General features: G+C 34.1%; 1 long non-coding RNA gene across 1 annotated transcript; it reads left to right on the top strand.

Annotated features, from left to right (window-relative positions):
* The first annotated feature begins 10,100 nt into the window (after nt 1-10,100).
* Nucleotides 10,101-14,968, top strand: LOC309810408. Its single transcript, XR_014294975.1, has 3 exons — nt 10,101-10,167; nt 10,278-10,380; nt 14,952-14,968. It is a non-coding gene; the product is annotated as an uncharacterized lncRNA (long non-coding RNA).
* Nucleotides 14,969-15,909: the final 941 nt, after the last annotated feature.

Below are 15,909 nucleotides of genomic sequence, written 5' to 3'. Positions count from 1 at the left end.
CAAATTTTTTTACATTAAAATTTTTCTATGCTTACATTTGGGGTAGAGGAAAGCTATAGATTTTTGTCTTTCTAGGAACTTGTCCATTTCATCTGAGTTTTCTAATTTGTTAGCACACAGTTATTCACAGTATTTCTTTATAATCAATTTTATTTTTGTAAGATTAGTAGTGAACTCTCTTTTATTCCTGATTTTAGTAATTTGGGTCTTTTACTCAAATTTCCTTTTTTTCTTGGTCAGTCTAAGCCAGTGATCCTTGTATGTTGACATTTAATCAAAAGAATCATGCTGGGTTTTTGTTGTTGTTGTTAGTTATAATAATACATTTGTAGATGCTCTTGAATTTTCTATGTTGACAGTCTCTGAAATTTTTTTTCTTCCTTTGTAATGCTTATATCTTTTAGGTCTTTTATAAGTATCAGTTTATTGACTTATATCAACAGTAGAGTGTTAAATTAACAAAGATTCGGGCTTCTTGACTTTAGCAGTGTCAATAAAAATCACCCTTTCAAGAAAAAAGTATTCAAAATTGGAAAAATGTAAAAGAGAATACTGGATCCTTTTCCAGTGCTTGTAATTTTGATTGACTTTTTAATTACTAAATGATTTTACAACTCTGAAGGGGTAGATCTGAATCGGCAGAAAATTGATTGTGATGTGAATTATTCTTGTATTAGAGAAAAGCAAATGATCCTTGTCCATAGCAGTGCAAAGGAATTTTGTCTGGTAGTCATGCAATTGATTTTAATACAAGTTTATTTTATGTTTATATGAAGGTTATGTTTTAACTTTTTAAAACTATGCTTTGGCAATGAAAACATTTATACATTTTTTTAACAATAAACATGAAACTTGCTGTAAATTTTTAGTAAATTGTTTGTATCGGTCTAGGGAGGTTCAGTCTGTTCATATATGCGGCGGAGGAGGGGTATTTGTCTCTTTTTTTTATTTTAGTTTACCTTAGTTTTTTTCTGTCTTTTTATTTTACGCATATGGATATCCAATTTTCAATTACCATTTGTCGAAAAAATTACTCTTCTTCCATTGAATTGTCTTTGTACCTTTGTTGAAAATCAATTGTCCATGTATTTGTAGGTGTATTTCTGGACTATCTATTCTGTTCTATTGACCTCTTTGACTAATTTATGTCAATACCACACTGTCTAGATTACTGTACCTTTATAACTTGTCTTGAAAGCACATAGTGTAGGTTTAAGAACTTTTTTCTTCTTTTTCAAGATCCTTTACTTTTCCATATGAATTTTAGAATCAGCTTGTCAATTTTGCAAATAGACAGCTGAATTTTGGATTGGGATTATTTTGAAACTATAAATCAATTTTGGAAGAAATAGCTTCTTAACAAAATGGAGACTTCTGACCCCTGAATTTTGTAGAGTCCATCAGATTTTCTACATGTTGTCTGTGAATAAAGACAGTTTTACTTATCCTTTCTCAATGTGGATTCGTTTTATTGTTTTTTCTTGCCTGACTCTTTCATTGGCTAAACCCACAGTAGAAATTGAACAATAGTGGTGAGAGCATAACTCCTTATATGTTTCTGATCTTTTGGGTAGAAAATATTCATTGTTTCACCATTAAATATATTTGGTGTATGTGTTTCATCAATGCCCTTTGTCATATTGTGGAAGTTTCCTTCTGTATTAGTTATCTTTTGCTACATAAATAATTACACCAAAATTTAATGGTTTAAAACAATATTTATTATCCCACAGTTTCTGTGGGTCAGGAATCCAGACATAACTTAGCTGTATCCTTTGATTCTGAGCCTCTGCAAGGCTGCAGTCATTTCAATGTTCATCTGGGAAAGAGCCACTTCCTGGCTCACTCACATGGATGTTTGCTCTGAAATGTAGTTGAGTTACTTGGAGAAAAGTTTGATCCTTTTGAGTCTTACTTTATGACTTTTTGGGAGTCTGAAGCAGTGCTCAATCTAGGGCTAAATATTCCCCATTGAGGCAAGACCTTCCTAAGTACTGTATGCAAACCCTATAAAGAAATTTTTTCAATTTGTTTCAGAAAGCAAAGAGTGATATAAAGAAATTAAAGTTCAGACTCAAAGAGTCATCAGTAAATATCTCAGGCTTTTATTTGAGAAAGTTTATGCCCCAGGAGTCAGGATGCCTAAGATGCCTCTTAGTCAGCCCTAAGAGTAATGGATCTGCCTTTGGAGTAATAGCAAAGCTGAATCATACTCATTTTAACAAAGCCTAAAAACAAGTCTTGATAGCTGTAATTCACCTCCAATAATGTAACATTTTGCCAAAAGAAAAATTTACACTCTACAGAGGAAAATAACATAATCCAGAGTTTTTCTACTATAACTTTTACAACTTTTGGAATATAATTTGCTATCACTAGACCTGTGAAGAAGGAAAATGTTACTGATAAACAAGAATTTTTTTTTAAGTCAATAGGAGCAAATCCAGGGATGATCCTGATATTGGATTTAGCAGAAGATGACTTCAAAAATAACTTTTCAAATATTTTTACTTCTGCAAAAAATTTTATTTTGGATTTAGAAACTAATTAAAAAATCTTTGTTTCTCTTTCTACTTCTGTGATAACAATTCTAACATTCTCATAGGTAAATGAATGGCCTTGTAAAAGTAGGAATGAGATCAGTGTAAGAAAATAAAAAGGAGAAACATCATAAATAAAGTTTAATAATGCATTATCCTTGTTGAAATTGCAAATTAAAAAATAAATAAAATACAATGTTATGCCTATCAAACTGAGAAAGATGAAAATAATTATTGGGCCTCCATGGTGGCGCAGTGGTTGAGAGTCCGCCTGCCGATGCAGGGGATATGGGTTCGTGCCCCGGTCCGGGAGGATCCCATATGCCGCGGAGTGGCTGGGCCCGTGGGCCATGGCTGCTGAGCCTGCGCGTCCGGAGCCTGTGCTCCGCAGCGGGGGAGGCCACAACGGCGAGAGGCCCGCGTACCGCAAAAAAAAAAAGAAAATAATTATTAAGATGACACTCTATTACTACTTGAAGGGTTTAAATTGTATATACTCAGCAACATGGTATTATATATCGGAAACCTTAAAGTCTTTAACATTTTTGACACTAATTTCATTTCTCAAAATATATCACAAGAAGAAAATGTTAATTGCAGGCAATGATTTATATGTAAGTTTGTTTATTCTAACCTTATTAACAATAGCAAAATGTGAGGAGCACATAAATTTCCTATAAAGTTGAATGATTAATTAATTGTTCATCCTTATTAAGAAAAAGTAAGATCTGTCATTTAAAATATTCATTTAATTATTTAAAATAAATAATATAAATGAATATGACATACATATATACACATGCATATATGTATATAATCATATGTATACAGTACATTCTTAATTATTTAAATAAAATTATATACATGAAACAACTAGAAAAATGTATAGCAACATTAATATTGATCACTTTTAGCTGCAAGACTATAATTCAAAGTTATTATTTTCTTTTATACATGCTTCTGTACCTCCTTCCAATAGTGATAGGATAGAGTGTCTTATCCTCTCTTTCACACACTCAGAAATTCCCACTTTCTTGCCCTTGTGCCCTAAGCTCCTCCAGAATGGGCATCCCTCTTATCTCTGCATACTAGTTAATCTTCATGAATCAGTTCAAATTTTGTCTCCTCCAAGAAGCTTTCCATAGGACTTCTGGCTGGAAGTCATTTTTACCATGTCTAAACTGTCATAGCACATTACCTCTACCTTCTTTATGGCGTTTTCACTTCCCACCTTGGATTATAACTATTTATGTATATCTTATGATTCAATGTATAATAGAATTTAAGTTCATTGAGAAAAAGGATCTTTTAAAACTTTTTTTGTGTATTACATAGCATCTAGCTTAGTGCATAGCATGTGTGTTTAAAAAATCTGTTGAATGAATAAATTTATGAAACTATAGATAATAATTAAAATCAATAATTCAATAATCCAGAATTTACTTTGTAAAAATTTGTGTTCATATTTCAGAATATTGGCTATTTAAGCTCTTTCTTAGACAACAATTTACTCTCTTAATGACAAACATATATATGATGATTTTCACTTATTAGTTATTGATGTGGGTATTCTATATAAATTAAAGTACTAAATCTTCTATATGAAGAAATTTAGGCATGGAGAAGTTAAGTAACTTGATCAAAGTCACACAGCTAGTAAGAATTGTAACCCAGGTAGTCTTATTTTTGAAATCTTGCTCTTAGACATATTACAGTGTTATAAGTTTTTCTTGCATCTTCTGAAATGTTGTATGCCTCTGCAAATCAGTGGCTATGAAAAATTTTTCTTCTGAGTGGAACTAAGCTTTGAGGATGAATTACATATATATACATATTTATATTTATTTATATTTATATGTGTGTGTATATATGAGGGTATGTATAAATACATATTTTTTTTCATGATGAATGGAATTCAATGCCCAAACAATTCAGATTAAGTGCTAACACTGGCTTGCCACAATATCAACTGCCCATTCGATTTGCCTTCATGTTTAATCTTTGGATTAATTAACTCTAGAGTTATTACCAGAAAGTGTCTTGAAAATGCTCTCCATATAGTAATCGATGCCTTTGCAAATAAATGCAGATAGTTTATTAGACAGTTAATTATTATCCTTCTCCTGCAGGCATAAAACTAGAACAAATTTGTTTCTGTGGAAAGGGAAATATGGCAGCAACACACAAAAATGATATGACATGGCTCTGACAGGTGACAATCCAGAAGAATAGTTCTGGAGTGCCCTATCTGATTCTTGGGAAACTAAAGGTAAGCTTGGGGTTGATGGACATTGCTGTTTAACGCCTGAGAGAGAAAAGTAGTAGATGCTCAAGTCTTAACTTATTTTAGAATATTCCTGGGAGATTGACTTCATTTGGGGTAATTAATCTGAAGAGCCAACCTAGAATATTCTGAAATTACTTGTGATATCCCGCTATATGTTATCTTAGTTTCTTTGAGAAAAAAATTAAAATAACAGATGGAAGAATTGTTTGGCTACAGTCCAGGCCATCTGGCTTAGTCGCATACACACATCCACTAGGACAGTTTACTCAAAACAGAAAAATATAACTAAACGAGCTAGAAGACTGGAATTCCTCTTCATCATCAAAGGTATGCCCAGAATAGTTGAAGAACTACCATTGTCATTTTATCTTCCCAGAAAAGAAACTTGGAAATACATTATTTCAGAGTTTCAGAATGGCTATATGTCAACAAAAACCAGTCCGTTCAGTGGAAAATTAATTCCATCATAATTGTAATTTTCTTATAGAGAGCACTAACAGGGTGGTTGATATTTTACACTCTTCAACTAGTTTTTAGAACATCATACTATCATAGTCACAGTGGTGTTATGTCTTTTTGTGTACTAAGAAAACTTATTAAATTTGCTGGTAACACATATGCAGATAGTCTTTTGTACTTCTAGCAATTACGTTATGTATGACTGGTCAGAATATGTTCTAACTATTATGGTTTACTCTCAGAGCACACAAATACTTTCTCCAGAATGACAGATATTCTACAACCCTGGATTTCTTATTTTATCCAAAAACACATCTTCTTGCATAAAAGAAGCCTGTAAATACCAAGAAAAAGGACATGCCCATATATGTGTTTTGTAAAAATTTATCCCCAATTACAAATAATAATAACTGCATGTGGTACATAATTCTAATGATATAATCCAGTCTTAGTGTTTTACTGCCATTCATAAACTGCTTCAGCAGAACTCCCTGTGATTTACAGCATCAATAGAACCCTTTAAATTACATCCTATATTATGTTGTAGGGCATGTATTGCCCTATGGTCTCACATGCAATGTCAGAGACAGAGGGAACAGGAAATGAAGAATTGTGATTTCACTGTAAATCAAAAGCTAAATGTTGTTTATGAGCACTGGGGTTTTAGCTCATGGTATCATTTCACTTTTTTTTTTTCCTTATAACAGCTAACCTGATGGGACAAACTTAATCCAATCAATAATTATTTACCCTTTAACATCTTTGGTATCAATAAGCAAAAGGCAAGTACTAAACATATAATTATTTCCCTAAAATTAGTCTGTTATTTTAAAAATTGGCTGGATTTTTACTGTAAGAATGAAAGAAATATTGAAAGATGTGTATACTTAATCCAAATGTCATGTATATATCGTGGGCACTCTATAAACATTTGTTGACTTTTCCCTTAGTTTTAAAAATAAAATTTCCAAATTAAACCAATTTATTAATTTGTATTTAACTGAGAATATAAAACAATGAAGGTTGCACTTGAGAAGCCATCTATAGTCACCAATGAATTTGTTATTTTATAATTTTGATTAAATGTTTTAATAACATTTAATAACATTTTCGACGTCACAGACACCCAAACACAAAAGTTGGATTCAGAGGAGACACTCAATTTGTTTCATGGCCAAGTATTTGAAGTGTTCACATCAACTTCAGTGATTTATTTTAAGACGTAAGAAGACAACTACGATTTTTCAAAGCATTTTAGGACAGCTTGACCTTGATTTTTCACAGAATAAATGTGTCATTTGACTTCAGATTTCCTCACAAAGTCTGAGCCTAGTAATAAGTAGTTATAAATGAGGGCAATAATAATTTGTGATTCAAATGCAAGCATCTCATCTGAGCAAAACCATTGGTCTTGTAACCATTACTTAGCTCTGGTGAACACATAGGGAGATATGCTGCTTCCTAATGAATATTATCTTCTCTCTTCCAGTTGTGATTTGATGTCTTCAAATCCTGTGCATACCATAAGCAGCAACTCTGTGAAATTTCCATGAACAAAAGATATGTATACAGATAGAAAGAGTGGTTTAAAAAAATAGATCCTCAAGCCCATTTGGATTCAGTTAGTCTCTAAAGAGGCTGGTTAAGAAATCAAAGAAGTAGATGGGGTTCTTTCTATATTCTATGAGTCTAATATTTACCCGCAGGCATATATGAAATAATTCTTAAATAACTGTGGCTACTTAAAATTTACAGAATTGAACCTATGCAAGGAGTGGTTGATCTTAAACTGACACAAACCAGATAGTCTCTTAATGTTACTCTAAGGAATTTTAAACTGACTCTGTTAAAGCTGAGGTTATTTGCCTTGGGGATGCCTAATGGAAGGGTTATTATAACATTGTCCACAAATAGGGGTCTTGAGAGAGTCAGGCCATAGCACTCCATTGACAGCTAATACACTGGGCCATTGCCATGTCACAGAGATCTCCAAGGTCAAAGGTCATATCTCTCCCTTAATATTTAAATAAAGATACTTGACAAGAGCAGAAAACACCTTATTGTCAGTGATGGCTGCTGCTCAACTTATAAGAACCTTTACAAAGTCATGCTAATTCTCGGCCTTCTTAGAATGCATGGTAGCCTTTCATAAATCCATCTTTTCCAGATGTCCTTGGAAAAGACAGTTATAAAACTACAAATGATTTGTAATGCAAAATGGGACTGACACACTTGAAGATTAGGGCTCTGTGTACTAAAATGACTGAGATTATAGCTAACAAAAGGCATAAAATGCATCAATAAATAGCTGCCAAAGTAATTTAAGATTATTTTGAACATCCTAGTAAATGCTAGAACAACAGCAACAAAAAACTTATGCTTATAATTTTACAAGTAGCAGTTTACTTCAAAATAATGGAACAAAATTCCTCTGTGTAGGTCAGCTGGAAGGCAGATAGCAAACCAGTTATGCTTTTTTTTTTCTAGGCAGTATAATTTTTTTCTCTTATGTCATTCTTTTACATGTCAACATATGAACTTGATTTTTTAAATCTTTAAGGAACACTGGACAAGTTGAACTTAATTATATATTCTTTTTTCCTTAACTTTTTAAAAACGAATCAACAAAATGCCTTATCCTATTAACATATCTAAGATGAGTCACAAATTAAAACCTAATGAAAAATAATTTTCATACTTAATGTTTACTGCTGAGATGACTTACATTAACAGGGTAAGTTGGGGCAATCTATTTAAGCAATACACACTAATGGATATTTTCAACTGTCTGATTTCAGGGAGACTGAAAGTCAGGAAATAATTTGAGGCATATAACCTGAGATGCTATAACCTGAGCTTTTGAATAATACTTGAAGAAATGACTAAATACTACTTTTTTCTGTATAATCTTCAAAAACCTACATGATAAGCCTCTTGCCCTGTTGCACTTGCAAATAGCACGTATAAGACCTGCCTCTGAAAGCATCAGGAAAGTGCTAAGAGCTTGGATCCAAAGTGACCTTCTGCTGGAGAGGAAGCTCATGGCTGACCCATTTTCAATGCTTTGGTTCTGTTTGCTTCCTATCCCTTTTTTCTCCGTATGTCCTCTACTTGAATTTAATTCCTTCCATTTTATTCTCTCTTCTCCTCTGCCTAATGACTGTTCAATAAAAATGAGACCAAGCCCATAGCTGTGATTCTGCTAGGTGTGGGGGAAAAAAACAACTTAAAATCCATCGAAACCTTCAAATATTTGTCCTTTATTTGCATGCTGAGAGCTTGAAAGTGAGGCATAAGCCTCTCAATATTAGTAACCTAGAACTAGAATTATAGTAAAGACTTTTTTGTAGAGGAGCTAATACATCTTTGGAAACAGGAAATAGTACATTTCCAAGGAATCTCTAAGTTTTGCTGTGAATAGTTGCATTCATTAGCTCAACTTTACTCAAAGTAGGAAGTTCATTTCTGAAAATTTCTGGAAACCCCATGTGTGCTAAGTTTAGTTAACTGTAAAATATATTTGACCAAAGCATGGAGGAAGGATATTTCCTTTCCTTGCTTATTTTTCCAGTACCATAAAATACGCTATCACATTTACAGTATGTCAGAGTGATGTCATATGCAGAACATAAAAACAGATTGTTTTCAGTATGTGGGTAAAAAAACCCTCAGGACTCACTAGGAGCCCTAAAACCAAGATATTATACTGAGACTGTATTGGACTGTAAGGAGTAGGCTAGGTCCCTATGAAAACCAGGGTGTGACTTACCTATCACATGGTCAACTTATTCTCCTTTCTCACTTAGTCCATCTTATGAAATTATTAAGTTTTGGGGTGAAAAATACAGTGCAGTGTGAGGTCAAGCTACTCATGCAAGAAAACTTGCCATTTCTAGATGTTTTGAGCACCAGGCCTGCAGTATATCTTTCATTCACCCTTAGCTTAACATTTATTTACTCACCAGAGCCAAGGAAACTGACTCTTCTGGGGTTCTTTGAGTGCAATGTTTATTCACTCATTCATTCATTCATTCACAAGCCCCTGCAAAGCTTCCAGGCACCACGGGGATAAAGATGAACAATGCAGTGCCTCCTTCTTTAAAGGCCTAATAATTACCTTGGCATTATACCCTCATCAAGTGACTTGGCCTTCTTCTTCGTTTTGACTCTCATCTTCAATATTAACTGATACATTTTCACTGAAAGAGACAATTGCATTTGTCTTTCTTACCTCACTAAGCTGTGGATTTCTGCTGGGAAAGAACTATGCTTCATCATTTTTATAAACCCAGAGTAAATGGTCAATAAAAATGTATAGAATGAATGAGTGAATGAGTGGATGAATGAATGAATGAACAGGATACATAACAGCACAATTATACTTGCTTTGTGATCTGCAGCTTGCTAGTGTTCAGTCTGAGATGCTCAAACATCCCTATGGCACAGTATTGTCAATAATCTTAAACATTCTTTTATTCCAAACTATGGTTTGGGGAAATTTGAAAGAAAAAGCAGAAGGGGAAGCTCATGATTCAAATATGGGACAGAGGTGCCAACTGCTTATTGTGTAGCTTAGCTATACTTGAGAATAAAATAGACTCAAAATCAGGATGAGATCCCCAGAACTTTCTACGTTTATTCCAATCAAGATATGTCATATTGACATTTAGAACATTTAACACTCTTTAAATGATTCCTCAGTTGATATTTCCTTATGCAGTTTGTATCTCATTTGATCTACTGTTTAATTATCGTGAGTGTCATATGGTCTGATTGTCTTAAATGATTCTCCATAATATTTCTCCCGTATACACAGGATCTCATCATCGCCCTAGCCCCCTGCGTCACCACCCCTCTGGTTGCAACACAGAAGCATTTGGGGTAACATATTCTTTTTTCTCTTTTTAATACAAATTCAGCCTGGCAGGCACAGTGCTATGTATAGACTGGATTGAATCAAAGCACTATTCTCCTACTTTTCCCATGTATAGGAAGTGATACTAACAAGAATCAGATTTTCCTGGACCCGTAACAGAGGAAACAACTTCTGGCACAGTAATTCTTTGAACTGGAACCATGAGGGCAAGTACTAACGTATCCTTCTATTGCATGCAATGTCTTATGCACAAAAGCAGTGTTTTTGACAGTTGAAATCAACTGAATCAGATTTGTGTTACTAAATTTTTTAGGGTATGTGAATATTTTTATTTATTATGAAAGATTCTGTGTTCACAATTCATCTGGTCAGATCAGGAGTTTCATTTTTATTCCATGTAATTTACTTATGGAATGGATTTAAGACAGATGTTTAGGAAGATGTTTTATAAATATTTTCATTTGATCAGAAGAAGAAGACAACTAATAATCCAAAAATATTAATAATCCAACAACACGATCTTGTATTGTTGGATTAGTATTCATTAAGCACCCGCAGGATTTGGAGTAAGAAGCCTAGAGGCTGTGATCTGCCATTGATTAGCTGAGTGACCTGAAGCAACATAATTAACCTCTGAGAAACTCACTTTCCTCATCTGTAAAAATGGAGCTAATTATACCAACCTCAAATGGTTGTTAAGGTTCAAAGGATATCATGGAAGTAAATGTGCTTTTCAAACTGTATGGTTACTAAAATCATGTAATATAATATTATTTTATTTCCATTAGACTGTGAGCTCTTTTAGGGCTAGGATCATGTATTCATCTTCGTAAAAATTTCTACACTTAACAATATTCCTGGCATGTAGCAGGTGCTCAATAAATGCAGAATGAATGCACAAATGAATAAATTCAGGATATTAGAGCTATGAAGATTCCTATGATCCTTGCCCTCAGAAAACTCATAATCTAATAAAGGAGGTGGATATATATACAGCATACTATAACACAATTTAAAATTACACCTGCACAACCTCAGCAGTGTTATGTTAATCAGTATCTGGTAATTTCTCTATTCCTTCTTTTCTGTGTGCAAACATCTGCAGAACAATATGCAAACACAAATTGAAGCTCACGCTGATATGTGCTATTTTCAAATTACTATGAATTTTACCATATGAACAAAGAAAAATAAAATCAAAGGTTTTAGAGTTGGAAGAGATACTTTAGATAACATATCTAGTGAGGAAAGCAAGCCTATATTATGTGCACGTTCTTTTAAAGAAGATAGGTGAACAACCCCCATTTACTATTTCCCTATATTTGATGTAGGAACAATGGTCTTCCAGAAAATCTATACTGACTGACCTTTGTGATTTCTCATGATAAAGGGAAAGTAAGCGTAATGTTTAACTCTAGTGAAAAAATCTTGAATTGATTAAGATGTCGGGTATAATAACTTACATCTCAAGGATATTTCCTACCAGAAATGTTCTTGTTCACAAACCAGAGAAAACTCTGCTTACTTAGTAGGTGCTTAAATAATTCCTGTTGTATGAATGAACCAAATAACCTCTTAGGTCCTTCTTTCCTCTGAAATTGCTTGAGGATGAAAAGCCTAGAACAATCAGGGATTAGACACTCTAGCCCTCTTTGATGCAGTTTGCATCTGGAACCTGAAATCGCTTCTCAGCTGGAAGATGGTGTTGAACACTAATTGGCCACAGCTGCTTTATTGGCAAAGGGAAGAAAACACAGGTCACTTCAAAGTTTGGCTTAGTCTCACCCACAATTCAGCGTCAGTCATTTGTGTGGCTCTAGTAAGGTCCCAAAGCAATGGGCAAAGGATTTAAGCTGGAGGATTTCGAGTACAGCCATCAATTCTATTAAGCAGAGGAATTCTAACAGCATCCGACAGCTGCTGTCTTCATTTTCAGATGCATAATATTACCTTGTATTTGTATTTCTTCCAAGCATTTCATCTTTATATCAACATTCCATTAGGGCAAATAGTGATATCTTTATATGTTGAGGATAGAGAAACCAAAGCACAGAGGAGTTAGGGACCTCCTAAGGTGACCTGTTTAGTGACAGAGCAGTGACAATAATCCAACACTGCAGAAATGAGAAGTTGGGTCGACTGAGTGCCATTCCAAGAGTGTTTGTTTTTCACTAGAATGCTTTTCTGTAACAGCACATCTGGTGCCTACTTGGTGGTCCCTGCGGTTAGAATGGGAATAAGGGTGAGGATGACATTGAATGGTGGGAAATGATAAATGCTGAATCAGTTTATTGCAGCCTGAAAAAAGTGTATGAAAACACAGCCCCAAACTAAAAAGTGAAATGAAAAATACTGCCCATGTTTAGGGCAGAAAAGACTCTGATTCTCTTCCTTCCTTCTTTTCTTTCTTTATTCCCCCCTTGTTTGCACCCAAAAGAGAAGCATAAAGGGCAATAGTAGGTGTATAAAAATTAATAATTAAGACAAGGATCTGAAACAAACCTAAAATAAGAATGAAATTGTATTTGCAGAGTTCTTTCCTGTTGCCAGTATGTGTGTGTGTGTGTGTGTGTGTGTGTGTGTGTAAATGAGGCCCTCAAGCAAGGCATAAGGTAGTAAGTGAAGAATGGTTTGCATTTATGCCCCTTAGCCAGACCCGATTGTGACTTTTCCTTTTCCAACGAGAATTCTGGCAAACTCGGAAGGCTTTTGTTTTCACCTTCACTCTTTCTCGTGTACTATGGTGCTTGTGGAAATTAGTCTTTTTGTGGAACATGAATGGTGAGATCTATTAAGATCAGAAAGAGTGCAAGGAACCCATTCACGAGGTGTACATGCCGATAGAGACAGGGTTCAACATTGTTAGGGGAAATAGTTATAAACTGAAATGTGCAGTTTCATTTGAAGAACACACAGCAAGCTACGAATGTGAATAGCTTTATTTTAAAGAAGAAAGAATCAGAAAGGATAAACAAATATGTTGCTTTATGTTCTTCTACCTTCGGACACTTTCTGTTAGCCATTATAATTATTTTTAAATATAAAAAGAATCTCATTCAAAGCCTTTAAATTTTGAAGCTATTTTTTTCTCTGAAGAAATGCCATTCTAAACTGGAAACAAAGTCAGGGAAATGAAATTTGAGTGACACTCTCCAGTAACCCCTACCCCCCTACTACCAATTCTCATTTAACTGGCTGCCAGCCACCAGCCCAAATTTGAAAAGATTCATGAAGCATGCTTCCTCGGAATTATGATGTCCTGTTTTATGGGATGTTCAGACTTTGGTAAGAATGGAAAGATAGATCCTCTTCAGCATTAACTGAGATATATTAGTATGAGGAATATAAGGGCTGTTAATAACCTGCCTTGCAAATAGGCTCTAAAATTTCATTGTCCTAAGGAGAAATTGAAGAGTTTTATTAAAGACAATAGGAAGAATTAAAAATGGATAAGAAAACTAGGGACTACACTGAAAGTAAAAAATAGTCTCACAAAATACTCCTTTCCTAAATTTGGATGAACATCTGAACAATAACAAAACCTAAAGCTCTATTGTGGTTAAATTTTTAAAAGTGTATGTAACAGTTGTCATTATTATAGAAGCGAATTTCAGAAATTGTTACTGTAAGCAACTGGTTCCCACAGCTATAATACTTTCCTTAAAAATTGTGACCATATTTCAGTGCTGAGTTAATACTACACCTTTGGATTATCAACTTCTTTCACTTTCTTCCTTATGCCTGGAGCACTTTCTTAAATTATATAGCTCTGGGTCATGGTGTTTTTCTGAACTCAGGTGGATGTCCTAATTTAAATTAGAACTTATTACCTAGTTCATAAACACAGTTAGTAGACCCAGATTTCTCTGGGATTTACTGCTATATCTCTAGCCAGAAAACATATCCTAATTATCATATTTACCATTACCATTGTTTAAAGTAGAAAACTGTAATAAGTGATTAAAATTAGTTATACATCAGAGGGAGAATTAAATGCAATTGTATGAAGGACAGAGGAAAACTAATCTTAAAACTAAGGAGCACCAGTTGAATGAGACACTCTAATCCAGAGGCAACTGTTTTCTCTAAATAACCTGTACTTGGGTGCCTTCTTACACTGCATTTGCCAGCCTTTGCTGTTTCTCTTAAAAAATAACATTGAATTAATATTTTATTATTAAAAGTTATGGTTTATGAAAAAATGGAAAATCCCCAATCCCTGCTCCACCCTCCACCCATAGAAAAGTGCTTTGATATTTTATATGTAAAACAATTACCTACAATTAAAGTATAATTCAACAAACAAATAAGGCTATAGTTCCTAGCTTATGGAATGCCCCCAAATTCTGGTTGCCCTCTTTTACAAATCTTGTCTTTCTTCTTAGACACCTGTAACATGTTTTCCAAAATCTAATATCTAAGAAGTTGTCTCCCTCACGCACTTTGTTGGCTCCGTTAGGAAAATCATTATTTGCCTAAACAAATCGCACGTACTCAGGATGAAAGAGGAGTTTAGTTTGCTGTCTTGTGGACGCTGTCTTAAAATAGCGTATGCAAGTTCCGTTTCTCAGATGAAGCATAAACAATAAAACCCCATTCCAAGGCACTTGCATTTTTTTCCACTAGAGGTCTCTCTCGTAACAGCTTTCCTTTTGCTTGGGCTCATTAATTATTTTACTCAAAGGAACAATTCTACCTTTTAGATTGGAATGCTGCACTTAACATGTTATGCTAGAGAAAGATATAATACCTTCTCAGCTTGTTCTCTTCCTTGATGAGTAGATATCAGGTTGACTGAATGAATCACCTTGAGTATTTTATTACACAATGGCTATACTTTAGTAAAGAAGTTTGAATTTTCACCTACGCTTCCAAAAGTCTCGAAATTTGACCAGTTAAAACAATGTACTACAATAAATATGCCTTATCAACGAGCACTAAATGGTCAGGCTTTGAATTCTTCAGAGAACATCCATGATTTGGTTCCAACTTAGATCATATAATTGCAAGCCTGAATCATTTTACATTCATTTCTTCCACTTTTGCAAGAAAAGAAAGCATATTTTCTCATTTGTGTAAGGGTATTTAGTTTTTGCCATTTCCTTGTATATCCCTTTTATAGAAAATAAAGTATTCAAACAGATCTATATTATATTATGAAGGGTTTTTTTGTTTTTAATGTATGTTTTCTGGGGGAAATACTAATTAAGAACTTTGTTTTTTACTCAAAAAAGTCTTCTGTCATTAATTCAGACAAAAAGACCAATAAGATTCAACAACATTGAAACAGAAAGAATCAGAAATGAAAATGAGCACTGACTACTCTCAAAGATTAATACAAAATTGTATTGAACACAGTACTATAGAATGAATCACACTGACATCAGTCTCAAAGCCACTTAAATATTCAGAAAACCCAAAGAGTGTTCAGATTTCTGAGGATGGAAGTAGAAAGATAGTGCTGTGCTCCTGACACAAGAAATTCAATGGGAAGATGTGAAATGTGAAGAAGCAAAGGAAAGCCTAGCAAATCAATTTTAGTGTTACACTGAAGGTAGAGTGTGTCTGCATGCACGGATACAGTGGCTAAGCACAGAGCAATGCTGTATAATGAAAAAGGGCGCAGGGAAATTTGACAAGCTGAAAAATGTACCACCACCTGGCCGAGAGAACACAGACCTGTCAGACAACAGTTTGGAGAATCAGAAACTATACTATAACAGAAGCAGAAAATAGATGATATGCTA

The sequence above is a fragment of the Mesoplodon mirus genome, assembly GCF_964341445.2.
Source record: "Mesoplodon mirus genome assembly, chromosome: 9".
Classification (NCBI taxonomy): domain Eukaryota; kingdom Metazoa; phylum Chordata; class Mammalia; order Artiodactyla; family Ziphiidae; genus Mesoplodon; species Mesoplodon mirus.
This window is presented reverse-complemented; position numbering and strand designations above follow the sequence as displayed.